The sequence below is a fragment of the Pristiophorus japonicus genome, chromosome 1 (genome assembly GCF_044704955.1).
Source record: "Pristiophorus japonicus isolate sPriJap1 chromosome 1, sPriJap1.hap1, whole genome shotgun sequence".
Lineage (NCBI taxonomy): Eukaryota > Metazoa > Chordata > Chondrichthyes > Pristiophoridae > Pristiophorus > Pristiophorus japonicus.
The window spans coordinates 176,961,891-176,983,582 of NC_091977.1; positions in this window are offsets into that span (position 1 = coordinate 176,961,891).

Genomic DNA, 21,692 nt, shown 5'->3' on the forward strand with positions numbered 1-21,692 from the left:
TTGGGAGTGCGGTATATAAGCAGGCCACCAACGAGGTACTGGCACTCTGGAGTCTTATTAAAAGAGCTAAGGTCACACTTGCTCATTGTACACAGTACTCAGTTTCATCCTTTGTTATCAACATATCACTTGACAGGAGCAGATCCGGAATTTGACCGATGCTCTATCGAAGGCCAAAGGGATGGTCTGCTTGGTAGCTCTGGGAATGGCCCGGGTAGATAAGGAGGACTGTGAGGCAGAGGAGGACGCTCGACCACCGCCCGAAGTGCTGGGACCAGGACCCATGTACCCTGTCCGGCAGCGAAAATACGGTGCGTCCGTAGGCGGTCAAGAACAAGGTCCACTGCAGAGTGACTTCATGGTCCCGGATATGAAGTCACAGCTGCAGGCAATGGTCTGTAACTTGACCAAACTGACTAGCAAACTGACCATTTTACGGATGTGGAGCAGGTGGTGGGGATCAATAATTATAACGAAGCTGAGGCAGCCAAATTACTTTTATTTTCCCTGGAGAGTAGATTGTACCAGTCACTCTCAGCTGGTAGCAAGAGGGGGCAGGGTACGTTAGAGGGGATAAAGGATGACATCCTAGAGGCTATGGGCCTCAGTGATGGAAGTCCCTTCTCCCGAGTGGAAAGGACACTGCAGTAGCTGGGGAGGCACCGCAGGCTTTCGCGGATGTCATGTATTCAACCAGCATTGTAACCCATGTATAAACTGACCTAAGTTGTACACCGTGAGAACACTGACCACTAGGTGGGAAACACTCCTAACCTGGACCTTCAGGTATAAAAGGGGAAGCTCCATCCACCTTCATCACTTGAGTGCTAAGGAATAAAGGACAGGTCACAGACTGACCTTCTCTCAAGCATGGGCCTCGTGTGCATTTATACTGTGTAGTAAGGACGTATCAATGGCGACAAGAAACTGGGATTTAAACCACGCGAGCATGGCCACGAGCAGAACAGACGAGAGGTACTGTGTTAAGGAATGGTTGGGACAGAGATTCAACATTGTTAAAGCAGCACACAGTTCTCCAGGCAGACAAGGGCAGTCAGGCATGCCCCAACATGTAGTCGAACCCAGAGGGGGAGTTCGACAGAGACAATGGCAAGCTGAACAGTGATTCACGCCATTGCAAGGGACAACGCGGCCAGTAATGGGGCCATCAACACCTGTTAATGGTGCACTCAAGGACAATAACAGGGGCAGTCAGGGACGATCGACTGGCAAGGGACCTTTTGTTTCAAACCGCAACTCATGCTGGAGGCGTGGAGGCATACATTCAGCCGGAGTTTGCAGAGATGAGCAAAATACCTGCAGAAATTGCAGAAATGGACACTGGGGGAAATCGCTGGAAGCTAAAGTTCAGCGAGTTCATGTAGAGCACGTATACAGTTCATACACTAGGACACCACCGATAATGATGAAAGTGCTCCTCAATGGCATCCCGGTATCAATGGAGTTAGACACGGGTGCCAGCCAGTCCCTGATGGGTATCAAACAGTTTGAAAAGTTGTGGGCATCCAAGGCCAGGAGGCCAAAATTATCGCCGATTGACGCACAGCTGCGGACTTACACAAAGCAGATCATTCCGGTGCTAGGCAGCGCCACAGTAGTCGTGACCCACAAAGATTCGGAGAACAGGTTGCCACTCTGGATTGTCCCAGGGGACGGTCCCGCACTACTGGGGAGGAGTTGGCTGGCTGTCATGAACTGGAAATGGGGCGATGTCAATGCAATTTCCTCTGTGGAGCGAGTATCATGCTCACATGTCCTGGACAAATTTGACTCATTATTTCAACCCGGCATTGGCACTTTCATGGGGGCCAAGGTAGTGATTCACATAAATCCGGACGCCAGACCAGTACACCACAAGGCCAGAGCGGTGCTGTACGTGATGCCGGAAAAGATAGAAGGCGAATTGGACCGCCTGTTGAGGGAAGACATCATCTCGCCAGTCGAATTCAGTGACTGGGCGAGCCCGATTGTGCCGATGCTCAAGGCGGATGGGTCGGTCAGGATATGTGGCGATTACAAGGCCACCATCAATCGGGTGTCACTCCAAGACCAGTACCCACTACCGAGAGCGGAGGACCTCTTTGCGACGCTATCCGGTGGCAAACTTTTTGTCAAAAGTGGACCTGACCTCAGCTTACATGACCCAGGAGCTGGCGAGTGAGTCGAAGAAGCTGACCACCATCACGACACACAAGGGGTTGTTTGAGTACAACAGATTTCCGGTCGTGATTTTCTCGGCCGCCGCGATCTTCCAACGAAATATGGAAAGCCTCCTCAAGTCGATTCCAGGGACGGTGGTTTTTCAGGACGACATCCTCATTATGGGTTACGATACTGAAGAACACCTCCACAACCTGGAGGAGGTGCTACGCAGACTGGACCGGGTAGGTCTGCGACTGATAAAGGCGAAGTGCGTCTTCCTAGCTCCAGAGGTAGAATTCCTAGGGATGAGGGTAGCAGCAGACGGGATCAGCCCTACTGCATCCAAGACGGAAGCGATCCAGAGAGCACCCAGACCCCGTAACACGACAGAGCTGCGTTCGTTCCTGGGGCTCCTGAACCATTTTGGTAACTTTCTTCCCAAATCGAGCATGCTGCTAGAGCCGCTACACGTCTCCTACGCAAAGGTCGCGAATGGGTCTGGGGGGACAGCCAGGAAACGGCTTTTAATAGAGCACGCAATTTGTTATGTTCCAACAATCTGTTAACGCTATATGACCCATGTAAGAAACTTGTGTTAACGTGCGATGCGTCGTCCTATGGTGTCGGGTGTGTGTTGCAGCATGTCAATGCCAAGGGTCAGTTACAGCCGGTAGCTTATGCCTCCAGAAGTCTGTCCCAGGCAGAAAGGGGCTACGGGATGGTAGAAAAGGAGGCGCTCGCATGTGTATATGCAGTAAAGAAAATGCACCAGTACCTGTTTGGCAGGAAATTTGAGCTGGAGACAGATCACAAACCCCTAACGTCCCTTTTGGCCAACAACAAGGCCATAAATGCAAACGCATTGGCCCGCATACAGAGGTGGGCACTCACGCTAGCTGCCTATGACTACACAATTCGGCACAGATCGGGCATCGAAAACTGCACCGATGCACTCAGCAGGCTTCCACTAGCCACCACTGAGGGGGCTACCGAGCATGGTGTTGAGATGGTCATGGCTGTTGAAGCTTTCAGAAGCGAAGGCTCACCCGTGACAGCCCGTCAGATTAAAGTCTGGACAAATAGAGACCCGCTATTGCCTCTAGTCAAGAAATGTGTGCTGAATGGGGACTGGGCAGCCACGTACAGGGCATGCCCTGAGAAATTTAAACCATTTCACAGGCGCAAGGATGAACTCTCGATTCAGGCCAATTGCCTACTGTGGGGAAACCGCGTAGTCATGCCCCAGATGGGCAGAGAGGTGTTCATCAGAGAACTCCACAATGGGCACCTGGGCATTGTCACGATGAAGGCAATTGCCAGGTCACACGTTTGGTGGCCAGGGATAGACGCAGATCTGGAACTTTGTGTTCGCAGGTGCAACACGTGTGCCCAGCTGGGCCATGCACCCAGGGAAGCCCCCCTTAGCCCCTGGCCATGGCCTGCCAAGCCTTGGTCACGCATCCATGTGGACTACGCAGGTCCTTTCATGGGGAAAATGTTTTTGGTTGTAGTAGACGCCTACTCCAAATGGATTGAGTGTGACATTTTAAATTCAAGCACATCCTCTGCCACGGTAGAAAGTCTACGGGCAATGTTCGCCGCCCACGGTCTACCGGACATCTTGGTCAGCGACAATAGCCCGTGCTTCACAAGCACTGAATTCCAGGACTTCATGGCAGGCAATGGAATTAACCATGTTAGAATGACACCGTTCAAGTCGGCCTCAAACGGCCAGGCAGAACGAGCAGTGCAGATAATCAAACAGGGGATGCTCAGAGTCCAAGGGGGTTCCCTACAAACCCGCTTATCATGCCTCCTGTTGGCCTATAGATCCCGACCACACTCGCTCACAGGGGTTCCACCCGCAGAGCTACTAATGAAAAGGACGCTCAAAACCCAATTATCCCTTATACACCCCACCATGAAAGAAACTGTCGAGAGCAGGCGCCAGTCACAATATCACTACCATGACAGGAATGCAAGGGCACGATGTATTGATGTAAATGATCCTGCTTTTGTCCTCAGCTACGCTGCAGGGCCCAAATGGCTCACAGGCACTGTGGTTGCCAAAGAGGGAAATAGGATTCTGGTAGTTAAACTTACCAATGGACAAATCTGCCGTAAACACGTGAATCAAACAAAAAGGAGGTTCAGCAACCCCATAGAAGAAGCAGAGGAAGAACACGATATAGAGTTCACGCCACCACAGGTGACCGAACACCGGAACCAAAGGGAGGAGAGCCCAGTCACTTTGGGCAGTCCGGACAGGACTGAGGCACTGCAAACAGTAGACACTCAGGTCAGCGCCCAACAACCGGAGCCCCAACTCAGGCGCTCTACAAGGGAGCGTAAACCACCAGAGAGACTCAACCTGTGATCCCAATAAGACTTTGGGAGGGGGAGGTGATGTCATGTATTCAACCAGCATTGTAACCCATGTATAAACTGACCTAAGTTGTACACCATGCGAACACTGACCACTAGGTGGGAGACACTCCTAACCTGGACCTTCAGGTATAAAAGGGGAAGCTCCACCCACCTTCATTACTTGAGTGCTAAGGAATAAAGGACAGGTCACAGACTGACCTTCTCTCAAGCATGGGCCTCGTGTGCATTTATACTGTGTAGTAAGGACGTATCAGCGGACAGGCTGTGGCTGTCTATCGGAGTGCCTGTGTGGGGGTGACCGACCGGACGCAGCTGCAGGGGGAGCCTAGGGCACATTGGCTAAGGACCCTGGTGACGAACAGCCTGCCCAGGACAAAGGGGTGGTTCGATTCCAGGGATCCCCAGACCACAGAGCAGAGTGTGATCCGGCAATTAACTCTCTCTTTTAAGAATGGTAGGAGTGAGGATGACAAACCAAAGGGCAGAGTGCACGAGTTAAAGGCAAGTGGAGGCAACTTTGGAGAGAGTGGCACCAGGAAGGGGTTAGCTCAAAGAAGAAGCAGGGTTGTTATGGGTGTGAGAGTAAAGGGCACTGGAGGAAAGACTGCCCAGTCCCAAACAAAGGGAGCGGGAAAGAGGATCCTCCAGCGCCAGGGTGGAAAGCCGCAGCTGTAGAGGGAAGCAGCACCGATCCGTTCGCGGTATTAGTGGCTGCTCTCCGTGCAGTCTTTCCAGCATGGCAGGGTAGGGTGAACGTGACAGCAGGCAGCGTACTCCCATCCGCCCCGTACAATCCCGACCCATGAATAGGGGCTTCTCAGCCCGTTTACCTGTGCCCACTAAGTTATGATGCTTGGAAAAGACCGTGCATGACGATGGGGGTGAACAAGGTGCAAGGGACCTATCTGCTGGACACTGGAGCTTCAAGCACTATTGTCTATGCGGATAACCCGACCACATCCTCCTGTACCATGTGGGAACTCAGGGACACTTCCGGTGTCCCTGACGACGACGTGTGCGGGAAGTGTATCCGCCTCCAGCTCCTGACGGACCGCGTTGCAGAATTGGAGCTGAGGATGGATTCACTCTGGAGCATCCACGATGCTGAGAATGACGTGAGTAACACGTGTAGCGAGTTGGTCTTACCGCAGGTGAAGGGTCCACAGCCAGATAGGGAATGGAAGACCAGCAGGAAGAGCAGTGCAAGGAAGGTAGTGCAGGGGTCCCCTGCGGTCATCCCCCTGCAAAACAGATACACTGCTTTGAGTACTGTTGAGGGGGATGACTCATCAGGGGAGGGCAGCAGCAGCCAAGTTCATGGCACCGTGGTGGGCTCTGTTGCACAGGAGGGCAGGAAAAAGAGTGGGAGAGCGATAGTGATAGGGGATTCAATTGTAAGGGGAATAGATAGGCGTTTCTGCGGCCGCAACTGAGATTCCAGGATGGTATGTTGCCTCTCTGGTGCAAGGGTCAAGGATGTCTCGGAGTTGTCGTGGTGCACATTGGTACCAATGACATAGGTAAAAAAAAAAGGATGAGGTAATATGAGACGAATTAAGGAGCTAGGAGCTAAATTAAAAAGTAGGACCTCAAAAGTAGTAATCTCGGGATTGCTACCAGTGCCACGTGCTAGTCAGAGTAGGAATCGCAGGATAGCGCAGATGAATACGTGGCTTGAGCAGTGGTGCAGCAGGGAGGGATTCAAATTCCTGGGGCATTGGAACAGGTTCTGGGGGAGGTGGGACCGGACGGTCTGCACCTGGGCAGGACCGGAACCAATGTCCTAGGGGGAGTGTTTGCTAGTGCTGTTGGGGAGGAGTTAAACTAATATAGCAGGGGGATGGGAACCAATGCAGGGAGACAGAGGGAAACAAAAAGGAGACAAAAGCTAAAGACAGAAAGGAGATGAGTAAAAGTGGAGGGCAGAGAAACCCAAGGCAAAAAACAAAAAGGGCCACTGAATATAAAGGGTTTGCAGGAGGGGTCAAAACTAAACATCATGGTTTAAAAACTAGGATTAAAACGCTCTACCTAAATGCACGCAGCATTCGAAATAAAGTAAATGAGTTGATGGCACAAATCATTACAAATGGGTATAATTTGGTGGCCATTACAGAAACATCGTTGCAGGGTGGCCAAGACTGGGAATTAAACATACAGGGTTATCTGACGATTCGGAAAGATAGACAAGAAGGGAAAGGAGGTGGGGTAGCTCTGTCAATAAAGGATGATGTCAGGGCAGTTGTGAGAGATGATATTGGCTCTAATGAACAAAATGTTGAATCATTGTGGGTGGAGATTAGAGATAGTAAGGGGAAAAAGGTCACTGGTGGGCGTAGTTTATAGGCCCCCAAATAATAACTTCACGGTGGGGCGGGCAATAATCAAGGAAATAATGGAGGCATATGAAAAAGGAACGGCAGTAGTCATGGGGGATTTTAACCTACATATTGATTGGTCAACTCAAATCGCACGGGGTAGCCTGGAGGAGGAATTCATAGAATGCATACGGGATTGTTTCTTAGAACAGTTTGTTACAGAACCTACAAGCGAGCAAGCTATCTTAGATCTGGTCCTGTGTAATGAGACAGGAAACATAAACGATCTCCTAGTAAAAGATCCTCTCGGAATGAGTGATCACAGTATGGTTGAATTTGTAATACAGATTGAGGGTGAGGAAGTTGTGTCAGAAACGAGCGCACTATGCTTAAACAAAGGGGACTACAGTGAGATGAGGGCAGAGTTGACTAAAGTAGACTGGAAACACAGACGAAATGGTGGCACAATTGAGGAACAGTGGAGGACTTTTAAGGAGGATTGGGAAAATTTTAAACAACAGCAAAGAATGACTAAAAAAGCAATAAAGAAAGGAAAGATAGATTACGAAGGTAAACTTGCGCAAAACATAAAAATAGATAGTAAAAGCTTTTACAGATATATAAAACGGAAAAGAGTGACTAAAGTAAATGTTGGTCCCTTAGAAGATGAGAAGGGGGATTTAATAATGGGAAATGTGGAAATGGCTGAGACCTTAAACAATTATTTTGCTTCGGTCTTCACAGTGGAAGACACAAAAACCATGCCAATAATTGCTAGTCACGGGAATGTGGGAAGGGAGGACCTTGAGACAATTACTATCACTAGGTGGGTAGTGCTGGACAGGCTAATGGGACTCAAGGTAGACAAGTCCCCTGGTCCTGATGAAATGCATCCCAGGGTATTAAAAGAGATGGCGGAAGTTATAGCAGATGCATTCGTTATAATCTACCAAAATTCTCTGGACTCTGGGGAGGTACCAGCGGATTGGAAAGCAGCTAATGTAACGCCTCTGTTTAAAAAAGGGGCAGACAAAAGGCAGGTAACTATAAGCCGGTTAATTTAACATCTGTAGTGGGGAAAATGCTTGAAACTATCATTAAGGAAGAAATAATGGGACATCTAGATGGGAATAATGCAATCAAGCAGATGCAGCATGGATTCATGAAGGGGAAATCATGTTTAACTAATTTACTGAAATTCTTTGAGGATATAACGAGCATGGTGGATAGAAGTGTACCGATGGATGTGGTGTATTTAGATTTCCAAAAGGCATTCGATAAGGTGCCACACAAAGGGCCCAAGTTTCCACATGATTTGTGCCTGATTTTTAGGAGCAACTGGTGGAGAACGGACTATCTTAGAAATCGCAATTCTCCACATTTTTTTTTCTGCAGTTCTAGTCAGGTAGAACAGTTCGACTTTGGAACAGAATTTTTTCTTCAAAAGGGGGCGTGTCCGGCCACTGGCGCCTGATTTCAAAGTTTCCACAGTGAAAACGTACTCCAAACTAACTTAGAATGGAGCAAGTGAAGATTTTTGTAGAACTGAAAAAACCTGTTCTACACATTAAAAAAATCAGGCGCAGGTTACAAATTAGGCGTAGGGAACGAGGGGGGGAGGGGGGGGGGGCGGAAGGGAAGTCATTAAATTCTACAATAAATCCTTAGTTATACTTATACAAATATTATACAAATAAATCCAAACTGAATAAACATTTATAAGCAAAGAAAAGATTAAATAAACCATCTTCCTACCTGTGTGAAAGTTCTTCAGGCAGGCCTTCAGGAAGCGGTTTGTCGTCGGGACCGAAGGCTGAACGGGCCGGGCCCGAGATTTCGGGCAGTGCCCGTCTCCAGCACCAGAGGTAGGTGGCGTTGGGTCAGGGAGGGGGAGAGAGGTTCGGTTCGGGTCGACAGGGGAGGGAGGGAGAGAGGGGGAGGGAGGGAGAGAGGGAGGGGGAGGGAGGGAGGGAGAGAGGGAGGGGGAGGGAGGGAGAGAGGGGGAGGGAGGGAGAGAGGGAGAGAGGGAGAGAGAGAGGGAGGGAGGGAGAGAGAGGGAGGGAGGGAGGGAGAGAGGGAGGGGGAGGGAGGGAGAGAGGGAGAGAGGGAGGGAGGGAGGTCAGGTCGGGGAGGGAGGTCAGGTCGGGGAGAGGGAGGTCAGGTCGGGGAGGTCAGGTCGGATCCAGTCCGGGGGCGAGAGTAGAGTCGGGTCGAGTCGGGTGGGAGCGGGAGCGGCAGTAGCAGACGCAGACGGGTCGAGTCGGGTCCGGTCCGGTCGGGGGGTGCAGAAGCAGGAGCGACGGGGAAGCAGGAACGGCAGCGATAGGTGGGTCGAGTCGGGTCCCGACCGGTCGGGGGGGGGAGGGGGGAAAGCAGGAGCGGGAGTCGGCAGGAAGCAGGAGCTGGCCGTGGGAGGAGCCTTATTCACGCAGCCCCAGTGAGGCCATTGGGCCAGGGCTAGGGGCTGCGTGCTCCGGGCCCCTCCCACACAGTTTCGGGCGCCTTAAGCTACTGCACTTGCGTGCCCACTGTAGCGCGCATGTGCAGAGCTCCCGGCACTGTTTTCGGCGCAGTGTCCTAGCTCCGCCCCCTACAGCTCCTGCTGCGCCGCGCCGAGGGCCAGACTACCTGCAGGGAGGTGGAGAATACGGAGGGTTTTTTTAGGCGCACTTTGTGGCGCGAAAAACGGGCGCCCAGCTCGGAGGGGCGCCCGTTTTTTATTGTGTGGAAACTTGGGCCCAAAAGGTTACTGCAGAAGACAGAGGTACGCGGATTCAGAGGAAATGTATTAGCATGGATAGAGAATTGGCTGGCGAACAGAAAGCAGAGAGTCGGGATAAATGGGTCCTTTTCGGGTTGGAAATCGGTGGTTAGCGGTGTGCCACAGGGATCGGTGCTGGGACCACAACTGTTTACAATATACATAGATGACCTGGAAGAGGGGACAGAGTGTAGTGTAACAAAATTTGCAGATGACACGAAGATTAGTGAGAAAGCGGGTTGTGTAGAGGACACAGAGAGGCTGCAAAGAGATTTGGATAGGTTAAACGAATGGGCTAAGGTTTGGCAGATTGAATACAATGTCAGAAAGTGTGAGGTCATCCACCTTGGGAAAAAAAACAGTAAAAGGGAATATTATTTGAATGGGGATAAATTACAACATGCTGCAGTGCAGAGGGACCTGGGGGTCCTTGAGCATGAATCCCAGAAAGTTAGTTTGCAGGTGCAGCAGGTAATCAGGAAGGCGAATGGAATGTTGGCCTTCATTGCGAGAGGGATGGAGAATTAAAGCAGGGAGGTCCTGCTGCAACTGTATAGGGTATTGTTAAGGCCGCATCTGGAATACTGCGTGCAGTTTTGGTCACCTTACTTAAGGAAGGATATACTAGCTTTGGAGAGGGTACAGAGACGATTCACTAGGCTGATTCCGGAGATGAGGCGGTTACCTTATGATGATAGATTGAGTAGACTGGGTCTTTACTCATTGGAGTTCAGAAGGATGAGGGGTGATCTTATAGAAACATTTAAAATCATGAAAGGGATAGACAAGATAGAGGCAGAGAGGTTGTTTCCACTGGTCGGGGAGACTAGAACTAGGGGGCACAGCCTCAAAATACGGGGGAACCAATTTAAAACCAAGTTGAGAAGGAATTTCTTCTCCCAGAGGGTTGAAAACCTGTGGAATTCTCTGCCCAAGGAAGCAGTTGAGGCTAGCTCATTGAATGTATTCAAGTCACAGATAAATAGATTTTTAACCAATAAGGGAATTAAGGGTTACGGGGAGCGGGCGGATAAGTGGAGCTGAACCCACGGCCAGATCAGCCATGATCTTGTTGAATGGCGGCGCAGGCTCGAGGGGCTAGATGGCCTACTCCTGTTCCTAATTCTTATGTTCTTATGTTCTATCGAACAGGGTCCCATATAACTTAGTAGGGTTCACCGGGAACGAATGAACGGGGTCTTTCTCCATCCCGGTAGCCATCAATCTGGGTCACTCCATAAGGAGTGGAAATGTGTCCTGATGCGGGAGGGAATAGGCATTTTTGGGGCAGACTTTATACTGGCCCACAAGATATTGGTGGATTTATGGAATCACTGTCTATGGGGGGCAGTAAGCACGGGAAAGGAGAAGGAGATGGTAGTTATATCAGGGAAGCAAGGCAAGGGAACTGCGTGTACAATGAAGCCCAAGGGTAGTTATGACCTTGAACTTTTGGTCACTTCTACCCCGGCGGAGTACAGGGCGGATGTGCGAGCCAACCTCGCGGCATTCGCTACACACAAGCCGACTGCGGGAGGGTAGCAGGGGGGGAGGTCAGAGTAGGAAGAGACCCCATGGCCCGATCACAGAAACAGTCCAACTTCCCCAGAGAGGCAGAGGTGGATTTAGAGACGGCGTTGGTATCACTGGTTGAGCAGGGTGTGTTGAGACCCATAGCGACCCATGTGAACTTTCCGACTTGGCCGGTTAGGAAACCGGACAATTCGTGGAGAGCCACTGTGGACTATCGGGCTTTTAACAAGAACATCCCAGCCTGTGCCCCCATCATCGCAGCCGTAGCCAACCTGATCGGGAGTATCCCAGCATCCGCGAAAACATTCACGGTGCTGGACATTTCGAACGGATTCTGGCCTATCGCTCTCAAAAGAGAGGACCAGTATAAGTTCGCATTCACTTTCAAGGGTCAGCAGTACACATGGACCTGCCTTCCCCAAGGGTTTCATAACAGTTCTTCTGTTTTCCACCAAAGTATGGCCAACTGTTTAAAAGGGGTCAGCAGACTGCAGCAGCTTGTGCAGTACGTGGACGACCTGCTTTTGTTCTCCAACAAGGGAGGAGCATGGCCCACTGTTGGCTGAGCTGCTGAATCTGTTAAAGGAAGCTGGGTTCAAGGTTAATCCCAGGAAAGCACAGATCGGCCAGCAGGAAGTAAAATTCCTCGGGCTGACCATGCGTGCTGGGGAGAGGGCCATCGATGAGGCGAAGAGGAAGGCAGTACAGGAGCTACCTGCCCCGACCACGGTAATAGGGGTAAGATCCTTCCTGGGACTCACAGGGTACTGCAGGGATTTCATAGAGGACTATGCCACGACGGCAGCTCCTCTATTCCGGCTCCTCCACAAGGGAGTGGGCTGGGAGTGGGATGAGGACTGCATGGCAGCTTTTAGTCGTCTGAAGAGAGATCTGCAGACCGCACCGGCTTTAGGAGCGATTGATGGGGGAGAGGAGTTCTTTTTGGAGACAGCTGCCATAGAGGACAGTTTAAGCGCAGTGCTGCTCCAGGAGCAGTATGACAAGCTGAGGTCTGTGGTACACTCATCAAGAGTCCTCACAGATATAGGCCCCAAGTTTCCACATGATTTGCTCCTGATTTTTAGGAGCAACTGGTGTAGAACGGAGTATCTTAGAAATCGGAATTCTCGTCATTTAGTTTGCTCCAGTTCTAGTCAGTTAGAACAGTTTCACTTTGGAACAGAATTTCTTTTTCAAAAGGGGACGTGTCCGGCCACTTACGCCTGTTTTCAAAGTTTCGTCAGTGAAAACTTACTCCAAACTAACTTAGAATGGAGTAAGTGAAGATTTTTGTACGCTCGAAAAAACCTTGTCTACACTTTAGAAAATCAGGTGTAGGTTGCAAATCAGGCGTAGGGAATGGTGGGGGAGGGACTTTAAAGGGAAGTTTACAAACATTAAACACCAGTTTTACAAATAAAGAGCCATCATCAATAAAAACGATAAATACATCAATAAATCAACCAATAAATCAATCAAAAAAAATTAATAAGAAATAATTTTTAAAAAAATCAATAAATAAAACATTTTCTACTTACCGACTGCAGCACCGGGAGCCCTCCAACAGTGTGCTGGGATGCCCCCCACCCCCAGTGTGTCTTTGTCAGTGTCTCTATCTCTCTGTCTGTCTGTGTGTCTCTCATTCTCTGTCTGTCAGTGTCTGTGTTTCTGACAGCGAGGGGAGGGGGAGGAGGGGGGTAGAGGGAGAGAGGGGGGGCAGGAGGAGGGATGGGGAAGGGAAGGGGTTGGGATGGGGGGGAAGGAGATGGGGTGGGGAAGGAGATTGGGGGGGAAGGAGATTCGGGGGGAAGGAGATTTGGGGGGGAAGGAGATTGGGGGGGGAAGGAGATTGGGAGGGAAGGAGATTGGGGGGGAAGGAGATTCGGGGGAGAAGGAGATTGGGGGGAAGGAGATTGGGGGGGAAGGAGATTGGGGGGGGCAGGAGATTGGGGGGGAAGGAGATTGGGGGGGGAAGGAGATTGGGGGGGGAAAGGAGAAGGGGGAGGGAGGCTGAACGAGCCGGGCCCAGCCGGGCCCGAGACTTCGGGCAGGGCCCGTCCCCAGCACCAGATTTACAGGTAGGTGGCATTGGGTCGGGTTGGGGTCGGGATCGGGGGGGGTGGTGGGAGGGAGGTCAGTTCGGTTCGGGCCGGGGGGAGGGAGGGAGATGGAGGTCAGGTCGGGAGGAGGGAGGTCAGGTCGGATCCAGTCCGGAGGCGGTGGGGGGGGGGGGGGGGCAGCGGGGGGAGGCGGGAGTCGGGTCGGTGTCGGTGTCGGGTCCGGTCTGGAGGCGGAGGCGGGGGCCGGGGGGAGGGGGGCAGCGGGAGTCGTGTCGGGTCCAATCCTGGGCGGGGGGGGGCGGGGAAGCGGGAGTTGGGTTGGGGTCAGGGTCGGGTCCAGTCCGGGGGCGGGGGTGAAAGCGGGAGTCGGGGTTGGGGTCGGGTCCGGTCCGGTCCGGGGGCGGGGAAGCGGGAGTCGAGTCGGGTCGGGAGGAAGCAGGAGTTGGGCGTGGGAGGCAGCCTTATGCACGCAGCCCAGTGAGGCCATTGGAGACTGACTCTGTAGAAGGGAACTGTGACACGCAGTAAGGGGTACAGTTTCGGGGTTTTAAAACGTAAAATCAGGGGACCAGCTTCACTTGTGGGAGACTTTGGCCTTTGCTCTCTCGTCGTGTGATGCTTTATGGAAAGAAAAAGCATCAAATGGGGGACTGAAGAGATCGCAAAGTCTCTATTTAAAGAATGGACTCAGTTGAGAATATTTCAAGGACTTTATGGGATTTTTCTGAGGATATTTTTCCCTGTGATGGGATCACCCTGTGCAGAGAGACCGCATAGCAGTTGGCTGTGACATGGGTGTACGGGTGTACAGGTTTGCCCGCCAGTCCTAGCTAAAGGAAGGGGGCCATATGCAAAAGCACTTCTCACCTCCATCTCAGAAGAGAAGCAGAACAATGAACCCACTAGCCTGGCCAGCCAAAGAGGAGCCAGTTTTGTTTTTGTTTTTTCCCAATACAAAGACCGAGATATGTCCCAGACTCAGGGCCATTAGTCCAATACACATGGGTCAGATGGCCCATCATTGACTAAGCACTGGAGTGCTTAGAAACAAAAGGGTTTTAAAGATTGGCGGGAAAGATAAGGGTAGCAAGACTCCTATAAAGATAGACCCTTCTCCCTCTCGCTCTCGACATAACAAGAAGTACCAGAGGAGGAAGCCACAGTACCCCAGAAGAAGCCGCTGAGATTGAGAACTGCATACCCCTCACAGCTTACAGCCTCCAGGCAGTGACTTCCCAGAGCTGAGCTGAGCAATCGAGACCAACCGTGTGTGGTGGTGAGCACGGCCACGTGTGTCCCAAGCTGGTAACCAGATATCCCAGGCGAGCTGGGTGAGGTGTAAGGGCTCAGGGGTTTCTCAGAAGTGAAGCTTTTCAGGGTTATTCTGGGGAGGAAGCTTCATTTGGTTTAGCCAGGTGAAGGGGCTGCAATTGGGTAATTCGTTGGTAGGGGTGGAGTTAGAATCCACCATAGCAACAAGGGAATTACTGCATGTTACCGGTCCTCAGTTCTGTACTGTATGTATGTTGTTTGTAACCTGGATCTTATTCTCCACAGAGACAGTGATTCTGTTTGCTAGTGCATGTTTTAGCCAGTATATGCTAGACTAAATAAATATAAGTACGATTTTCACCGAAGCATTCCTGTCCGTGACTTATTCCATTTACACTCTGAATAATAATCCCCGGGTATAGAATTTTCATAAGGTGGGGGCGATTCGAACTGCTGTCTAGCAATTGGGCTAGGATCAAAACCACTTCCAATCCTTGCCAGTGATGCCCACATCCCAAGAATAAATGTGTATGGAAAGGGTTAATCAGACTGCAGTCTGTTAACATGCTATTGATTTTCCTTTAAGTGTAGTAAACCTAACCTTTAATCTTTACCTGTTAAGCAGGTAAGTTTAAGTCAATTTAAATTACTCGGCTATTGAGTCAGGGTGACCTTGAAGCAATGGTCAGTTTAGTCACTTAAGTAAATCTAGGAATGTAGAACATAGAATTTCCGGCACAGAAACAGACCATTCGGCCCAACTGGTCCACCTTCCACCCAACTTCATCTAACCCTATCGGCATAACCTATTACTTACTCCCTCATGTACTTATCTAGTTTCTAGTTTCCCCTTAAAGGCTATTCACCTCAAGTACTCCCTGTGGGAGCGAGTTCCACATTCTAACCATTCTCTGGGTGAAGAGGTTTCTCCTGAAACCCAACAATCCTAAACCCAAATCCAATAATCCTAAATTTAAACCTGTAATATATATAGCTCTACCCAGTGGACTACAGTGGGTAGACATTGCAGACATTGCTGTTTACAACAATAAAGAGGGAACAAGTCACGTAACAGGCTTCCTGAAGTTATCAGCCATCTTAAAGCTGTGTTTCTGAGATCGTACTGAAAACATAACATTTGGCGATGAGGATAGGATAATTGGATAACGTAGCTGAAATTTTTGTTTGTGGATGATTCAGCCATCTGACAGAGAGACTTTGAGAACTTCTCTGTTTTGATTAACAGCTAAAAATTCAAGGTAAATTACAAGCACACTTGACTGAACTGCCAGAGTCCAGATGGCCGTGCCTTTGGAAATAATAGGGCGCTTGGGGGATTTTCAACGTGACCGTGAAAGTTTTGGAGCGTATGTGGAGCGGCTAGAAATGTTTTTCACCGCAAATAGTATCATCGAAGTTCCCAATGATGAAAACCATAACCGGGTGGTGTTCGAAAGAAAACAGGCTATTTTCTTAACTGAAGCAGGGTCCGAGGTGTAGTAAAACCCTGAAAAACTACAGTCCTGAGCTCCTGGAAATTGCTGAAAGTTATTGTTTCGGAATACGAAATCAGTTAACCGATAAAAGTATCAGTGAGTACATTGTAGCATTAAAAATGCTATCTATTCACTGTAATTTTGGAAACTTTCAGGACCGAGCATTACATGGCCGCTTTGTTTGTGGAATGAAAAATGATGCGATCAGAAGAAAGTTAGTGACAACTCCTAACTTGACTTTTCATTTAGATTGTCAGACAGCTATGTCAATGGACAAGGCCGACCAATATTCCCGAGAATTTCGTACCATTTCCAGTCGTCAGACAACCGAGGTGAATCTGCTTCAGGTTAAAAGTAAAAGGCAGTTGCGCCCCAAGGTCTCACAACCGGCAATGGTAACAGAACATTGAAGTCATGCTATCAGTTCCTGGGTCAACACATTGCTCAAAGTTGTCCATATGTAAAGGCAGAGTCTTTCTTCTGCAGGAAAAGTGGGCATCTTGCGAAGGCATGTCGACTGAAGGGTAAACCAGCTTTCAAAGCTATAAGTAGAAATCCCCAGAGACTATATAGCATGGAAGAAAAACAACAGGATGAGGAGGTTTTAGAGCGACATATCATCAGGAGCACGAGGTTAACTAACAGCGATTCGAAAATGTAGATGTTGCAGGAACCAAGATACCAATGGAAATCGACATTGGTGCATCCGTGACTAGTACCGGAATCGCTATACCTCGACAAATTGCATGATTTGACATTGGAGAAATCCAAGATAGAGCTGCGAGGCTACTCGGGAGAGTACATTCCTGTGGTAGGTCGTATCATTGTACCAGTGAAATACAAGGATCAATTTCAGAGCTTGCCTCTCTTAGTAGTGGCAGGAGACAAGCCTGCCTTACTAGGAAGAAATTGGTTGGGATCACCGAAGCTGGATTGGAGTGAGATGTTTCATGTTCAAACCAGATTTGTATCAAAGGATGATGTCATCAAGAAGTATCCAAAGGTGTTCTGCGAAACAGGCAGTCTAATCCAAGGCTTCAAGGCGAGTGTCAGGGTACAGAGGGACGCTAGACCAGTTTACTGTAAGCCATATCCCGTACCATATGCATTAAGGAGAAAGTTGAGCTAGAACTCAAAAGACTAGAGACTGAGAATATTATCTCTAAGATAGATCTATGTAATTGGGCTACACCCATTGTTGTTGTACCTAAGTCCGATGGTAAGGTAAGATTGTGTGGTGATTATAAAGTAACCATAAATCAGGTTTGAGAGGGTAGAAGATTTGTTCACAACACTAGCAGATGGTCAGATCTTCTCAAAGTTGGATCTTACGAATGCATATTTACAGCTTGAACTAGATGAGGCGTCCAAGTCATGCTTGACTATAAATATCCATCTAGGCCTATATCAATTTAATAGGCTACCATTTGGAGTGTCTTCCGCCCCCGCAATATTCCAAGGGGTGATGAACCAGATTTTGCAAGGTATTGAAGGGGTAGTATGTTATTTAGATGACATACTAATTTCAGCATCAAACAAGCAAATTCATAACATATTGAATGAAGTCCTCAAACAGCTAGAGAAGCACAGAGTACGAGTAACTGCTCGCACATGTGAGTTATTTCAAAACTCAGTGGAGTACTTAGGGTACAGAGTAGACAAAGATGGTTTACTTCCAACCAAGGGAAAGCTGGATGCAATCACAAATTCACCCACTCTCAAGAATGTCACTGGACTTCGATCATTTTTGGGTCTTTTGAACTATTATGGGAAGTTCTTACCAAATTTGGCTACAGTGTTACATCCACTGAATGAACTATTGAAAAAACAGGTCCACTAGAAGTGGTCAGAAGAATGCGACACAGCATTCAAGGAGTGTAAAAGCCAATTGGTAGAGAGCGCCATGTTAGCTCATATAACAAATCTAAGGAGATTAAGCTAGCATGTGATGCCTCTCCGTATGGAGTTAAGGCAGTAATCTCTCATGTGCTACATAGTAGGGAGGAGAGACCAATTACTTTTGCTTCACGCACGCTTAGTGTCAGTGAGCGTAATTATGCACAAATCGAAAGGGAAGCTTTGGCATTAATTTTTGGGGTCAAGAAGTTCCACAAATATTTGTATGATTGTAAGTTTACCATTGTTATGGACCATAAACCACTATCCTTATTAGGCGGGAAATTGTGTTAGGGAAATTGATGGGATTGAAGGCCGATAAATCCCTGGGGCCTGATAGTCTGCATCCCAGCGTGCTCAAGGAAGTGGCCCTAGAAATAGTGGATGCATTGATGATCATTTTCCAACAGTCTATCGACTCTGGATCAGTTCCCATGGACTGGAGGGTAGCTAATGTAACACCACTTTTTAAAAAAGGAGGGAGAGAAAACGGGTAATTATAGACCAGTTAGCTTGACATCAGTAGTGGGGAAAATGTTGGAATCGATCATGAAGGACGAAATAGAAGCGCATTTGGAAAGCGGTGACAGGATCGGATCAAGTCAGCATGGATTTGTGAAAGGGAAATCATGCTTGATGAATCTTCTGGAATTTTTTGAGGATGTAACTAACAGAGTGGACAAGGGAGAACCAGTAGATGTGGTATATTTGGACTTTCAGAAGGCGTTTGACTAGGTTCCGCACAAGAGATTGTTGTGCAAAATCAAAGCACATGGTATTGGGGGTAATATACTGACGTGGATAGGGAACTGGTTGGCAGACAGGAAGCAGAGAATTGGGATAAACGGGTCATTTTCAGAATGGAAAGCAGTGACTAGTGGAGTGCCGCAGGGCTCAGTGCTGGAACCCCAGCTCATTACAATGTACATTAACGATTTGGATGAAGGAATAGAGTGTAATATCTCCAAGTTTGCAGATGACACTAAACTGGGTGGCGGAGTGAGCTGTGAGGAGGACGCTAAGAAGCTGCAGGGTGACTTGGACAGGTTAGGTAAGTGGGCAAATGCATGGTAGATGCAGTATAATGTGGATAAATGTGAGGTTATCCATTTTGGGGGCAAAAACACAAAGGCAAAATATTACCTGGCAGCCCAGGAAAAGGGGAGGTGCAACGAGACCTGGGTGTCATGGTTCATCAGTCACTGAAAGTGGGCATGCAGGTACAGCAGGCGGTAAAGAAGGCAAATGGTATGTTGGCCTTCATAGCTAGGGGATTTGAATATAAAAGCAGGGAGGTCTTACTGCAGTTGTACAGGGCCTTAGTGAGGCCTCACCTGGAATATTGTGTTCAGTTTTGATCTCCTAATCTGAGGAAGGACATTCTTGCTATTGAGGGAGTGCAGCGAAGGTTCACCAGTCTGATTCCAAGGATGGCTGGGCTGTCATATGAGGAGAAACTGGATCAACGGGGCCTTTATTCACTGGAGTTTAGAAGGATGAGAGGGGATCTCATAGAAACATATAAGATTCTGACGGGACTGGACAGGTTAGATGCGGGAAGAATGTTCCCAATGTTGGGGAAGTCCAGAACCAGGGGACATAATCTTAGGATAAGGGGTAGGCCATTTAGGACTGAGATGAGGAGAAATTTCTTCACTCAGAGAGTTGTTAACCTGCGGAATTCTCTGCCGCAGAGAGTTGTTGATGCCAGTTCACTGGATATATTCAAGAGGGAGTTAAATATGGCTCTTACAGTTAAGGGGATCAAGGGGTATGGAGAGAAAGCAGGAAAGGGGTACTGAAGGAATGATCAGCCACGATCTTATTGAATGGTGGTGCAGGCTCGAAGGGCCAAATGGCCTACTCCTGCACCTATTTTTCTACGTTTCTATGTTTCTATGACAGCAATCCTCTATCCAAAGTCCCCAGTCCCAACATTAGCTGCAGCCCGAATGCAGAGATGGGCTTTGATTTTGTCAGCATATACATATGATATTGAATAGAGACGATCAGCTGATCACAGTAATGCTGATGCTATGTCTAGATTGCCTTCCTCATCACAAGTTACACCCAGTAGGGAAGAAGTGTTCTATTTTTCTTACATTGATGAACTGCCAGTCACAGCTGAAGAGATTGGTAGAGCAACCAAACGTGACCCAGTTATGTCAAAGGTGTATGATTACATCGCAAATGGCTGGCAGGTAACAGACAAAGATATTCATCCATTCTTCATTTGTAGGAATGAATCATCAGTCGATAAGGATTGTATCATTTGAGGTGCAAGAGTCGTTATACTAAATAAATTATTAGGAGATCTTCATGACCAGCACCTGGGAATGTGCTTGACCAAGAGTTTTGCACGCAGTTAGTTATGGTAGTCAGGTCTAGATAAAGATATAGAGTGCATCATCAGTCAGCGTACAACATGTCAATCGATAAGCAAGAAACCACCATCAGTACCAGGATGTGGCAAAGGTTACATATCTATTTTGCTGAGCTAGAAGGACAACAATTGTTCATTGTGATTGATAGCCATTCGAAGTGGGTCAAGGTGTTTCCAGTGCGGAAAATAACAACAAGTAAAACATTAAACATTTTGCAAAGATTATTTTCTTCATTTGGCCTCCCAAAAGAAATTGTTTCTGATAATGGACCACAATTTTGTTTAGAAGAATTTGCACAGTTCACGAGCAAAAATGGTGTGATACCAAGGTTCCACCATACCACCCTGCTTCAAACGGTGCAGCAGAGCGCACAGTACAAATTGTAACACGTGCCCTCATCAAACAGATGTTGGATCCAAATCCAAAGAAACGACAGTTGACATTGGACCACAAATTGGCTAATTTTCTAATTATGTATCATAATACTCCTCACACAAGTACTGGTAGAACACCAGCAGAGTTGTTTCTCATACGACAGCCACGAACCAGATTCTCGTTGTTAAAACCAAGCTTGGCACTGTCCATAGAAGAGGAACAATTAAGGCAGAAAGAGAATTATCATAGAGGTAGAGTAAAAGAGAGGTGTGAACTTAAATCAGAAGGAGAGTGAAGAACCATCATCATAAATGGTTAAAGTGGTTACCAGGAAGAGTGGTGAAGACATGTGGTCCTCGCACATATTTGGTCAAGATGTTTGATCATGGACAGGTTAGGTTTGTTCACATTGATCATATTTTACCTACAGATGTGGAAGGAGTTGAAGGTTGGAAAGATTTGATTATTTCTGACTCATCAGATAGTTTTGATACAAGTAGAGTACCGGTAGCATATCCTACATCAAATGTACTGGAAACAATCCAAGAGAAAGTCAGAATTTAAGCCTGATTCCGAGTCAGGCAGAGAAACAGTATGAAGTTGTAGAAAGTTCAAATGTAAATCAAATGGAGGAAAACTTTCCTCGGGATCAGCCTAGTCTGAGTAAGTTAGACACCATGTTTGGAAGATTCTGTTCAAGAGCGAAGGTGTCCTCTTCGAAACAGAAAATAACTGGTTAAGCTTGATTTGTAAATATGGCAAAATAAGTCCATATATTTTGTTATGTATAACCATGCAAGTTATGTATGATGATTGTTTGTTATAATTACTTCTTCATTAAGGAAAAAGTATAATATATATAGCTCCTCCCAGTGGACTACTGTGGCATTGCAGCCATTGCTGTTTACAATAAAGAGGGAACAGGTCAGCTGACAGACTTCCTGAAGTTATCAGCCATCTTAAAGCTCTGTGTTTGTGAGGTCGGACTGAAAACATAACAAAACCCAATAAATTATAAATTTAAACCTAATAATCCGAAACCCAAA